Source organism: Herpailurus yagouaroundi, unplaced genomic scaffold (genome assembly GCF_014898765.1).
Source record: "Herpailurus yagouaroundi ecotype Mexico unplaced genomic scaffold, PumYag 139, whole genome shotgun sequence".
In the NCBI taxonomy this organism is placed as follows: domain Eukaryota; kingdom Metazoa; phylum Chordata; class Mammalia; order Carnivora; family Felidae; genus Herpailurus; species Herpailurus yagouaroundi.
In genome coordinates this window covers 56,874,052-56,887,529 of record NW_024412394.1, presented here as the reverse complement: position 1 = coordinate 56,887,529, position 13,478 = coordinate 56,874,052, and the positions used below count along the sequence as shown (strand labels likewise).

Genomic DNA, 13,478 nt, shown 5'->3' with positions numbered 1-13,478 from the left:
TTTTTTTTTAATGTGTTGTCTGGTGAAAAGTCATACATACATACCACTGGGGTAAGTATAAAGAAATAGCATTATTTTTGGCACTTGGTAAAACTCAAAGATAACCTTGAATTAGGAGATTCATAGGTAAAAGTTCATAAATAAAAGTTGAGAAAAATGGATCAGGCAATATCCTCCTGTGTTGAGTATGGCCTAGATTGAAGATAAGCAAATTTCACTGCTATCTCAGAAATAGTTTTAGGGCATGTTAGGGAGGCTGTTTAAAATCAGATTATTGAAATAAAGCTTCCAGGAAAAATTTTTAAAAAGGAATTGTTCACCAGTATATACATGATTCAGGCCATCATACTGAAATCACATCCACCCAGAGCAAACCAATTAGTTAGTGGCCAACATCTAGAAGACTGATCAAACCCAGCATTCCTTTGCATACTTCAGTCCAGTGGATGCAGTCCTTAACCAATTGATTCCAATACAAAACCCCATGTGCAAAAACAAACCTATCATTACAAGTTCAGTATTCTATTCCAAGAATCTAGATTTAATTCCCTACTGTTCTTATGAAACACAAAACTACATTACTGAACATTTTTAAATGCACTATAGTTTACAGATAAGACTTTTCTCTATTCTTCTCTGGGAAAACACCAAATGGTCAATGACACTGGTGCTGCCGGAGGGCCTGGAGGACCCACAGCCCTGGAATGGGAGGCTGTGGTGGTTTCTGTGGAGGTTTCAGCAACGGCCTTCAGGTCTGGCCGAACGGGGGTGGGGGGGGTGGGGGGGGTGTGGGGGGGTCTCAGGCGGTAGGGGGTAGACCAAGGAGCTTGTAGAGGCAAGACCAAAGACAAGGAGTGGATTCCTGTCACCACGCTGGCCTGCCTGGTCAAGGACATAAGATCTATCTCCTCCCTGCCCATCAAAGAATCTGAGATCATTGACTTTTTCCTGAGGGCATCCCTCAAACATGAGGTTTTTAAGATTATGCCTGTGCAAAAGCAGACCCGGGCTGGCCAGTGGACCAGGTTCAAGGCGTTTGTTGACATTGGGGATTACAATGGACACCTTCGTTGGTCTGGGTGTTAAGTGCTCCAAGGAGGTAGCCACTGCGATCTGTAGGGCCATAATCCTGGCCAAGCTTTCCATTGTCCCTATGCGGTGAGGCTACTGGGGTAACAAGATATGCAAGCCCCACAGTGTCCCATGCAAGGTGATGAGCCACTGTGGCTCTGTGCTGAGATGCCTCATCCCAGCCACCAGAGGCACTGACATTGTCTCAACCCCTGTGCCAAAGAAGTTGCTGACGATAACCGGTATTGAGGACTGCTACACCTCAGCCATGGGCTGTACTGCCATCCTGGGCAATTTCGCCAAGGCCACTTTTGGTGCCGTTTCCAAGATCTACATCTATCTCGCCCCTGACCTTTGGAAAGAGACTGTGTTCACCAAGTCTCCCTGTCAGGAATTCACTGACCATCTTGTAAAGACCCACACCAGAGTCTCAGTGCAAAGGACCCAGGCTCCAGCTGTGACCACCACATAGTTTTGTATAAGAAAAATAAAGTGAATTAAAGATTGTTTAAAAAAAAAAAAAAAAGAATGTTTTCTCTGTTGGGAATAAATCCTTAAGTGTCAGAACTTTATGGTCCATTGATTATAGAGGTCTATAATCCTCAATATTGCAGCCTTTACTATTCTATAATTGTTGCCATCGGGCAATTTTTTAACCCCTGCACCTGAGTCTCAAAAAGTACCAAGGAGAGAGAAATAGCTAAAAGTTCATGGGATATTCTGAAAAACAACATTGAAAAATAATAGGGCAATTTAATAGTACCCTATAATTGGAAACCATTCACACTGTAACCTGTTTTGAAATATAAGCTTTTTGAGGGTAGGACTATGTCCTTTAAATGATACCATATATTTGTATTTATATGAAACAAAAATAGTAATTTTAATATGTTGTTTTATTTATATATGAAATATAAGTATATAGTTTTATGTTTATATCTGCCTATTTATTATGAATGTTGCCTTTAGAACCAATACATTTCTGTGTCAAATAAGCACAGATGACACTTCGGTCTGTTTCACATCCCCATGGGCCTTGTGATGGCTTTCTGCATGGCACATAATGGTCTCTGTGACATTCAGGCTTGGATGTCATCCAACTTTTTAAAGCTAAATGTAGACAAGACTAAATTATTACTCATAGGGTCTCCTCAACATCAATCTTTATATTTCTTTTTAGTTCTTCCCTCTGACATCTAGTATATCCTCCTCAATGTCTCAGGGCTCATAACACTGAACTGATTTTAGATTCTGAGCTTTGTTTTTGATGTCCATATTAATCAGGTTGCAAAGTCATCTTATTATCATCCTAGAAGCCTTTCTAGGATATATCTCACTGAGTCTCCAAGGGACAGAAAAACCTTCAGATGTGCTTCCATTATTTCTTGCTAGGATTACCGTAATTCATTATATTCTGGCCTACCTGTCACCTCTACTCTTAGCTGCATAAAGCTAGTGCAGACTCTGGTAATGTGTAAAGGCATACAAAAACTGGAATAACTGATCACATTACTTCAGTAAAGAGGAAATTCTGCTTGCCTCTAGGAAAGCTGTGGATTGTTTAAGCCTTTATTCCACACAAACATGACGGGTTTCTGAACTATAGTCAAGTGACTTGTTATCACTAATTGCTATTTTTCTTTAGGAAAAGTGCCAAGCATTGAAAGTATTCATTTCCAAAAGCAAATTTACCTCATAGAAAACATAATAGTTATGATCCTGAAAGGAGGAATAATTAACATCTTATAAATTGATTCCCGTTTTTTGTGAACTTGGGAGAAGGGCTTATTATATAAAAGAATCTTATTAAAAATCACATATTATTTTGTAATGCAAATAATCACTCCTATGTTTATCTGTACTGTAAATTTAAATGTTAGTAGTAGGATGTTAGGTTTAACAGGCAAGGAACACCTGCAATGATGCTGTAGAAATAATCACCTCTGTTTCAGTTGATTCTAAGCCATGAAAAAGTGCTGAAGGAGATCTTGCAATGCAGGGACAGATTTATAAGATTGTCTCTCATCTAGCCACTCACAGACATTGATCACAGTGAACAATAAAACATACCTACATTCTATTTCAGATGTGATTAATTTGGGTACAGTATTTACATTTCTTCATTCTGGGCTTATTTTACTTTATTATTTTCCTTCATCCATGTCATGTTGTTCCAGTGTCAAAAGTCATTAGAAATCTCCTCTTTTTGTGATTAAATTGCTTTACTTCCCTTTATCTTCTATGTCAAAGCTGACATTGGAGGATCTTGAATGTAACAATATGGGTCTTTCTCCGCATCAAATCCATGATAGATATACAAAATAAGAAGGCATAAGACATGCTACAAACTCCCCATGCCCATTCCTCTTACCTAATTCTTATGTTTATCAGTTCTACTGAAGGCACTTCCTATGGTAGACTTTCAATATTATATTAATATAGGCATGTTGTTATGCAACATTGCATTAGCCTATTAAAAACACTTCCCTGGGTAATAAATCTGAAAAATGACAATACTTCCCAGGATCATCACTTGCTTTAGGAACTGGAATATAAGCCAAAAAGCAAAGTACATTATCTTCACTAATGTTCAGGACAGATGGTAAGGGGCCAGGGATGATGTTGAGGATAAGAAGAATTTTGAAACTAAAATATTCCTTGAGACAAAGAAAAAAAAAATTGAACTTCTCTTAAAAATCAATATGATATATTGGGGCGCCTGGGTGGCGCAGTCGGTTAAGCGTCCGACTTCAGCCAGGTCACGATCTCGCGGTCCGGGAGTTCGAGCCCCGCGTCGGGCTCTGGGCTGATGGCTCAGAGCCTGGAGCCTGTTTCCGATTCTGTGTCTCCCTCTCTCTCTGCCCCTCCCCCGTTCATGCTCTGTCTCTCTCTGTCCCAAATATAAATAAACGTTGAAAAAAAAATTTTTTTTAAAAATCAATATGATATATCATCTAAAAACACTACCTGTTATCTAATTTTTGAAATATTCTAAGTAGCAGGTAGATAGCAAATTTTGGAAAAGCAACCCTCTATAAAACTATTTTATCAAAATAAAGGTGAAAAGCTTCTGTAAGAGTAATAATCAGCATAGTGTCCTAAAGCAATGGAAATCTTATCCTTCGTAGCCTTAAATCCAGGTTCAATCTCTCCTCTTATTACTCCCTTACAGTCTCCAAAAAAGTAACAGTTTCAACTGTAAAAGCAGTGGCTACACCTTCCTTCACTATGAACTATGAACTCCTCCATCTACACCATCCTTGATTAGCAGGAAAGTTGTTATGTTTCCAAATTTCAGTTGATCATAAACACTTTTCCCCTCTCTACATGAGTCCAAAACATACATCCTAACATGTTTTGAGAATTCCTCACACTGAAAAGGGTTCTGAGTATAAGGACCGAACAGTTTTCTTTTCCTAAGACATGAAAAACTAGAAATCTTTATGTTGCAAACACATTTATAATGTCCACTCATTCATTTCTTCATTTATTAATAAAGCACTATTTATTGATATTAGAATATCTACAAGATAACCAAGTACATCTTTAAAGTACCATCAAAGAGCATCAAAAATATGAGAAAATTTCTAATGTTTAACATCGTATTCAAAATAGTCACCATGAAAATTATCAAATTTGTATTATAGTGCAAACTTATTTTGTAGTTTCATATATCTTATTTTATTATTTTATTTTATTTTATTTTATTTTATTTTATTTTATTTTATTTATTTTTGAGAGAGTGAGACAAAGTGCAAGCCGGGAAGAGGCAGAGAGAGAGAGGGAGACACAGGATCTGAAGCAGGCTCCGGGCTCTGAACTGTCAGTACAGAGCCCGACACGGGGCTCGAACCCATGAACCGTGAGATCGTGACCTGAGGCGAAGTTGATGCTCAACCGACTGAACCACCCAGGCGCCCTACCATATATTTTAAATAGTATTTGGTGAAGGAGAGCTCTAGCTTCTTATCAATGTTCAGGGCTTCTAGAGTCTGTCTAGACCTGCAGAAGCCATGCCAGGAGGTGGCATAATACTATGAATTAGATAGATGAGGTCCCTGTTCTCAAGAATGTTGTAAAAAAAAAAAAAAAGTTAATAAATAAAGAGAATTACAGATTGTGATAAATGCCATCAGATAGTAATGGAAGATGAGGAACCTGACTTAGAGGCAGTGGTTATGAAGGCCTCTCTGAAAACAACATTTAAGCTGATAACTAATGGGTGATAATCAACATTTCTTTCAAAGAGACAGGACAATAGCATCCTAGCAGTTTTAGAAGCCACAGTAAAAGTCCAATGAAAAGAAGGGGCTTGAAATGATCAAGAAAAAATAAATCAGAACAGCATGGTCAGAGTATATTGACTGAGTGAAGAAAGCATCAAGAGGAATTTGGAGAGGGAGGCAGAAGAACAAATGAGGACCCATGAACTAAATAGAGCTGTGATAAGTAGTTCCAATATTGTTCTAATTGAAATGGAAACTACTGAAACAATTTAGCAGAAAAATCAAAGTGACATGATCTATGATCTTAACAAATCATTCTGGCTACTGAGAGTAGATTTGAGAAATAATACAGATGAGAGTCCTCAAGTTCTAGTTTGAAAAATTGAGTGGATAATTGTTTCTTAAGAAACAATAAAACTTCTGAGATAAGGAGTCAGAAGGAAGAAGATAAATGAAATAAGGAACAAAATACAAAATTTTCTTTTGGACTAATTAAGTTTGAAAAGTTCATGAAAAGATATCAAGTAGGTAGTTTGAATATACAAGTCTGGAATTTAAAGATGTCAAAGCTTAAAATATAAATTTGGGAGTCTATAGCATTTACAGTATATTTAAAACTAAAAGTTTGGAGGATATCATCTAGGAAGTAGGGTACAGCTAAAGAAAAGAAAATATGACCCAATCTCAAGGTACTCCATTCAGTAGTAGTTAGGAAAGGAGACTGATTATGAAGATAGGAGAAGAGGCAAGAGAAATGAAGATAAGTGATGAGAGTATTTCAAGAAGAAAAGAGTGGTCAAATGTTGTATGCTTGAAGAAAATAAGAGGTGAGAATTGTCCATCAGGCTTGGCTAATGGACCATGGCTGTCATTGGAATCAGAGACAAGGCATGGTGGAGATAAAAATTGGAAGGAAGATATGGTGTTAGATAATGAATTGTGCATGAGAAAGTGGAGATTGACAGGTTAGGTTTATTCCGTACACTGTGGAAGTGTTATTTCAAAGCAAAATACATTTAAGTGGAACTAAGAACTAAAGACAAATGTTACTGTAAAATATTAAATAATGGCACAAAGCAGAGTGCCTCTTTAACACAGCTAGTCTGCCCAGTTCTGTACAGTACTTTAGGTTGATTTTTTAAGGATTAAAAAGTACAATGGGGCACCTGGGTGGCTCAGTTGGTTAAACGTCTGACTTTGGCTCAGGTCACGATCTCAGGGTTTGTGAATTTGAGACCTGCATCGGGCTCTCTGCTGTCAGTGCAGAGTCCGCTTCAGATCCTCTGTCCCCTACTTTCTCTGCCCCTCCCTCTCAAAAATAAATTTTAAAAAACATAAAAAAAGGAAATCTTTTAAAAAAAATACAAGAGTGAAAAGAGAACTTAAATTCATGTAATTTATTTTCCAGATAACAGCAGTTCTTCATTCAGCTGCTCATTTAAGGATGAATAAGTAAACAAAAAGCACCTATAAACTATTTTTGCAAAAAAAAAATGTTCTGCAATGGAAAGAAGAAAATAAATATAGTGTGACATATATAGATGAAGAATTTATTAAACAATAATATAAAATTTTAGATGATAAGCACTGGGCACTCTCAAAAAAATGAAAATATTTTAAAAAGACCAAAGAAAAGAGACTGAAAAGAAACTAAACCGAAGGATCTAAGAAAATACCTTGAAGAAAAAAAATCATGTCATCATAAAATTTAAATATTATTAGAAACAGTCAAATGAAGAATCAACAATGCTAAAAATTGAACCTATGATGTGGAGAACAACCTTGAGAAAAGCACAGGCAAATATAAATTGGAAACATCAATCAGAAAAGGAGAGTATACAATTAAATCCAACAAATATTGAATCTGTATATCTGAAGAAGAGAATGAAATAGAAAAATATGCTCAACTGCATAACAAGTACAAGGCTGTTTGTAAGTATGGGTTTTCCAATTATACAACAATGCTTTCACCTAAGATTCTTTCCACAAATAAGTTTGTATCCATTTTAAGTAGGCTCCTCATGCAGCATGGAGTCCAAGGCAGGGTTTGAACTCACAACCCTGAGATCAAGACCTGAGCTGAGATCAAGGGTTGGACGCTTAACTGACTGAGCCACCTATCTACCTTGTGGCTGGCTATATTTAGGTAGCAAGAACTGACTGCAGTTTTATAGCTCAGAAAAAAAGGTATTTGTAAAGCAGGTGACCTCTCCCTCTTTTTCAGTTGTCTTAATGGAAAGACAGGATTAATCAAAATTTAAAATTCCAAATTAAAACATAATTGAGCTAGTAACTTCCCTGCCCTATCTTGTCTTTATTGCTGGGTTAATATTTACTGTTGTTTATATCTAAATCTAAGATGATATGGTCTAAAACTAGAAATGCTGACAGCCTTTAGTTATTAAGAATATTATGGAAGAAGTAAATAGTAGACTTATTTTAGTTGGATAGTAACTGAAGATGACAGTACAGCCAGAGCTTCAGAGAACACTTGCAATTCTTTTTCACCACAAAATAGTGGCTGAGAGAAAAAAAAAATTACATGTATGTATTTATAATATATAACAACAAACACACATTTCTCCTATTTAGACAGGCAAAATGTGCTAATATATTTGCAAATCTGTTTAAAATGGATATAATTTAGAAACTATGAACTATCAAAACTGACTCAAGAAAAATTAAATACACCAATAACAATGGAAAAAACAAAGAAAGTTGTCAACCATATCTCATAAATATATTGGCAAATATTATTATAATTATTCTAAATCTATGAAGGAAAGCTTTCTATTACTTATGATTTTATAGATCTAATGTCAAAGCCTTATAAAAATAACTAAACAAATTATATGTAAAGTTTATTTTTTAACATTAGAGTCAAAGTTCTTAATAAAACAATAGCATATAAATTTAATTACATATTAAAATATGATTCAAAGTGATTTTTAAAATATTCCGGTATTTCAAAGACTATTTATACATCCTTTAATAGGTCAGAGAATAAAACTATAAGATCACCTCAAAAAAGGCCTAAAATTTATAGGCTAAAATTCAAGATCCATTGTAGAATTAAAAGAAAAAATTAAATGCTATTTAAAAAGCAATATAAATCATAATTATGCTGAATGCACCAAAACCAGGAATAAGAAAAAAATTATACTTTCATATTACTTTACAAAAAGCTATTAAAGTAACTCAAGATGAACATAAAAACAACAAAATATATAAACATTGGAAATGAGAAGGACAAATTATCATCATTAGCAAATAACATTTTCATCTACCTAAAAAAAAAAAAAAAAGAGAATCAAACCTTAAAAAATTAGAGTTCTTTATGATGATAGTAAAACTAACATTTGAAAAACAATTATTTTCTTATATACCAGTCAATGTCAAATATAAAATCTAATATGAAAATAATAATTCCCATTGGCCAAAAATATGTAAAGATATCAAATTTCTCAAAATAAATGTAATAAAAAATCTATAGAAATATGTAGAGAAATAACATTAAATTAACTTAGGGAGATAATACAATATAAATGAAAATATAAAGTTCTGTTTTTAAAAAGGCAGAACTATAAACTTGCCAAATGGTAATTCTAATCCAAATTTCAATAGAATCTTTTGGAGGAAACTTGCAAACAAATGTGTATAGTGTTTTATGAAAAATAAATTAGATAAGCAAAGACTGAAAAAAACTATATTTACCTTAACATGTACGAAAATCTAGAGAAATTTAACAATTCAATATAGTGATGTTTATAAAGAAATAAATAAAGCAATGGAATAGAAAACAAATTTCAAGAAAACTAGAATAATACCCTTAATATTTAGTATCATAGAAAATCAAAACCTCAAATCAATATTAATACTTAAAATCTGAGGAAAATGATGCAGTTTTAGAAACTGGACTATAATTTGGGAAAACTGAAGTAAATTCATTTTGCTTTGTTTCACAATTTTAACATAGATTTTAATATAGTATTTTAGCCTTAACATTCCACTTTTTAGGAATTCAAGAATCAAAACACATTGTAAGTTCAAAATATATATCTTAGTGTTATTAGTAAAAAAAGGAAATAAAATATGTTGACTAAATGTATTACTGTACATAAATATTGACAACAGTTAATATGATTTTGTAGAACATTTATGCAGTTTCATTCCATTTACATTGAATGAAAAAGGCACGTTTAAAAAAAAAGAAATTTTTTTTCTAGCTAGTGTGTTTGAATGATGGTTTTTATTTTTGTGATACACTGGATTTGATATAATTAGCATCTGAGAAAAATAAATAATTATATACTATTACTTGTTTTTAACATAAGCATTCCAACCCAGGATTCACCATTTATGACATACATATGTGATCTTGGGCAAATCAGTTAACCTTGGGGAGTCTCAGTTCCTTCAACTAATAGTAAACAAACAAACAAAAAAGGCTAAAATTCAAGTTCCATTCCAGAATTTAAAAAATTAAATGTTATTAATTTTTTATACATGCAATAATACATGTGTAATGTATACTGTGTCATGTGGATTTATTAATAGAAAACACCATTTTATATAATTCTATGGAGAAATATCTGATATGCAAAATGAGATAATTAAAATATGGGGGATATATATAACCTGAAAATGGTAATTTTTCTATATTAACTTGACTGTATTAAATTTGGAAAAGAAATCTGTAGTAGGGTACAGAAATGTGGGTGTTTTCAAAAAAGCTTTATGGAGTTTTCTGAATTACATCAAGAAAAACTGCAAAGTTCTTTTAAAAAAACCTCAAGTGAACTTAATACCATTTGACATCAATATTAAAATACACACAAGGCATACAATTAAATTTATGTGGATGGGGTTCTTAGGGAAATAAATATATCGCAGTAAGCTTAAAACCTCAAAAAGTTGGAAAAAAAAAACCCTACTACCAGAAAGTCAAGTAATGATAAATTCACATAGTTATGTAACAAAAGTTTGGTCCTAATGTCTTGGTTTAATAAGGACACTACTTTATAAACCTTTACCCACAGACTGCACATTTGTAAGACATACATGTCTTTACCTCTGTCATAATATGTTAAGGAAGAAATTGTTTAGGGAAGTGGTTTTCGTTTTAAAAAAAAAAAATTAATGTTTATTCATTTTTGAGACAGAGAGAGACAGAGCATGAATGGGGGAAGGTCAGATAGAGAGGGAGACACAGAATCTCAAACAGGCTCCAGGCTCCGAGCTGTCAGCACAGAGCCCGATGCGGGGCTCGAACTCACGGACCGTGAGATCATGAGCTGAGCCGAAGTCAGACGCTTAACCAACTGAGCCACCCAGGTGCCCCATCATTTTTTAATTGCCTTTATGATGAACTGTGCTTCTTTGATGGAACCAAAATTTTTGAGGGTTGGCACAGACCAAGGATGAGAAGAAATAAATTAGTTGTCAATCTTACCCAAGTGCGCGTCATAGTTACTTTCCCAGTCGCCCGCAGCCACAGCCCGACGCAAGCCGACTTTCGAGGTTAAAACGGTCGCGGGCGGATGACCCGGCAGCCACATTTACGCGCAAGCGCGTGCTCTGGTGTTGCAGCCTGACCCCAGGCTCCACGCGCAGACGCAGTGGGAGCTCAAAGGCAGTGAGGCATCATGGTTACGTTTAAGAGGCATTGAATACCAATCATTTGCCCTGACATTGTATGCTTATAATTTCAATTCTTACAGAATTTTTTTCTAAATTATTTTATATCAGCTTTAAAAAATGTGTATATTGATAAGGTCAGTGAAGCTTAATAAAAATAAGAGTTTTACATCAGAAGGACACTGGCTATTCCTCACTGAGATAGGTGATAATTTCTTTTTTTTTTTTATATTTTTTTCAACGTTTATTCATTTTTGGGGCAGAGAGAGACAGAGCATGAACGGGGGAGGGGCAGAGAGAGAGGGAGACACAGAATCGGAAACAGGCTCCAGGCTCCGAGCCATCCGCCCAGAGCCTGACGCGGGGCTCGAACTCACGGACCGCGAGATCGTGACCTGGCTGAAGTCGGACGCTTAACCAACTGCGCCACCCAGGCGCCCCGGTGATAATTTCTTTAAACACGAGGAGCCTCATTTGTGAATGGGTAACATATGGGTACTCACCACACATGGTTGTTGGACGAATTAAATACAACGGGCACAGAAGCAGCAGCAGTAAATGTTAAATATTTTTAGTAATATTGGTGATAATTATGTAGCATCCTTTGGTTGTGTAACTATTCCTGAAAAGGTATGGGGTAAATATTCTTCATGTGTAAATTTTGTCAATAACTTAAACGTGAACTCTACACGGAAAAGACTGCTGTATTGATTAGTAGTTAAACCACGTGTTTCAATTGCAGTTCTTCTTAGCTATATGATAATGGTAAAACTAGCTATCCATTTTCCTGCATTTACTAAGAGTGATATGCATATACAGACAGTCCCCAACTTAGGATGGCTCAACTTATGATATTTTGACTTTAACACTATGTGAAAGCAACATGCAATCAGTAGAAACTGTACTTTGAATTTTGAATTTTGATTTTTTCCAAAGATGGTTAGAATGACCATCATCAAGAAGGGAAGAGATGACAAATGCTGGCAAAAATGTGAAAAAAAGAGAACACTTGTGTGCTACCGGTGGCATTGTGAACTGGTATAGTTCCTATGGAAAACACTATTAAGTTTCTTCAAAAAATTCAAAATAGAACTGCCATATGATCCAGCAATCCCACTTTTGGGAATATATCTGAAGGAAATGAAAACACCATGTTGATGAGATATATGCACCTCATGTTTGTAGCAGCATTATCCACAGAAGGCAAGCCATGGAAACAACATAAATTTCCAGTAATGGATACATGGATAAAGAAATTGTAGCATAAATAAACAATGGAATATTATTCAGCCATAAAAAGAAGGAAATCCTGCCATTTGTGACAACACGGATAGACCCTTAAGGTATTATGGCTACGTGAAATAAGTTAGACAAAGAAAGACCAATAATATATGATCTCACTTACGTGTGGAATCTAAAAAACAAAACTAAACTGAAAGCCAAGACAAAATAAAACAAACTGATAGACAAAGAGATGCAGTTTTGTTGTTTCTGGAGGCAGGGGATAAGGGATTGGGGAATTGGATGAAGGTGGTCAAAAGGTGCAAGCTTCTGGTTATAAGATAAATAAGTACTGCAGATATAATGTACAACATGATGACGATAGTTAAAACTACTCTATGGTAGATTTATCTGTGCGTTAAGAGAGTAAATCCTAATAGTTGTTTTCACAAGGAAAAAGCTTTTTTTTTTTTTTTGGTATATATTTGAGATGATGGATGTTAACTGTGCTAATCGTTTCACAATATACAAGTCATTATGCTATACACCTTAAACTTATACGGCGTTGCATGTCAATTATATCTCAATAAAATGGGAGAAAAATTAAAAGTATGAAAAATGATCAAATACACAATAACCAAATAAATGTAAAAAATGAGATTTTGAAATATCACTATTAAATTGGCAAAAATTAAAATGTACATGATCCACCAATAATTACATGTGAAGACATTATGGCACATTAACATGATGAATTGATATTTGTCCATTAAATTGAGCTAGCACTAAAACATTTGACTGGGAATGATTTCAACTTTCAAGGTGTACTCAGTGAGCAAAACAAGATGCTATCAAGGGTATAGCATACTAATTATTCGGTAAAAGAAAGAGACAAATTTCTATAAACTAAATAAATAGATCTATATTGCTATATTTATGTATGGAGCGTGCATGAGGTGTATAAGTGTGCATTTGCGTGTATTTACAAGTATATATATTTATATATAAGTTTATACAAGTATAAATGTATGTATTGTGAAAGCATTTATATATAGAAACAGTGTGTGTATATATATATACTGGCTATATACTATATCTGTTCATGATGCAGGTATGGAAATATGGGAAAACTGAATGAAGAGAACAAAGGCTAGAAGAGTTAAAAATAACTGCTCTTTAAAAAATGATGACACATAGGCTATAATCATATTTATACAAAATTATAAATATAAGGGAGAACCATAAGAATTTCAAAATTATTTTTTTTTAAATCTGCTGACTTACAGGTTGGTGACAATATTTTCAAATGAAAGAAGTAATTTC

General features: G+C 34.4%; 1 non-coding gene and 1 pseudogene across 1 annotated transcript; one reads left to right on the top strand and one right to left on the bottom strand.

The window, feature by feature from the left end:
* The first annotated feature begins 651 nt into the window (after positions 1 to 651).
* Positions 652 to 1,597, top strand: LOC121029173 (40S ribosomal protein S2-like; annotated as a pseudogene).
* A 9,208-nt stretch (positions 1,598 to 10,805) lies between these two features.
* On the bottom strand, positions 10,806 to 10,932 carry LOC121030136 (small nucleolar RNA SNORA76). Its single transcript, XR_005790079.1, has one exon. It is a non-coding gene; the product is annotated as a small nucleolar RNA SNORA76 (small nucleolar RNA).
* Positions 10,933 to 13,478: the final 2,546 nt, after the last annotated feature.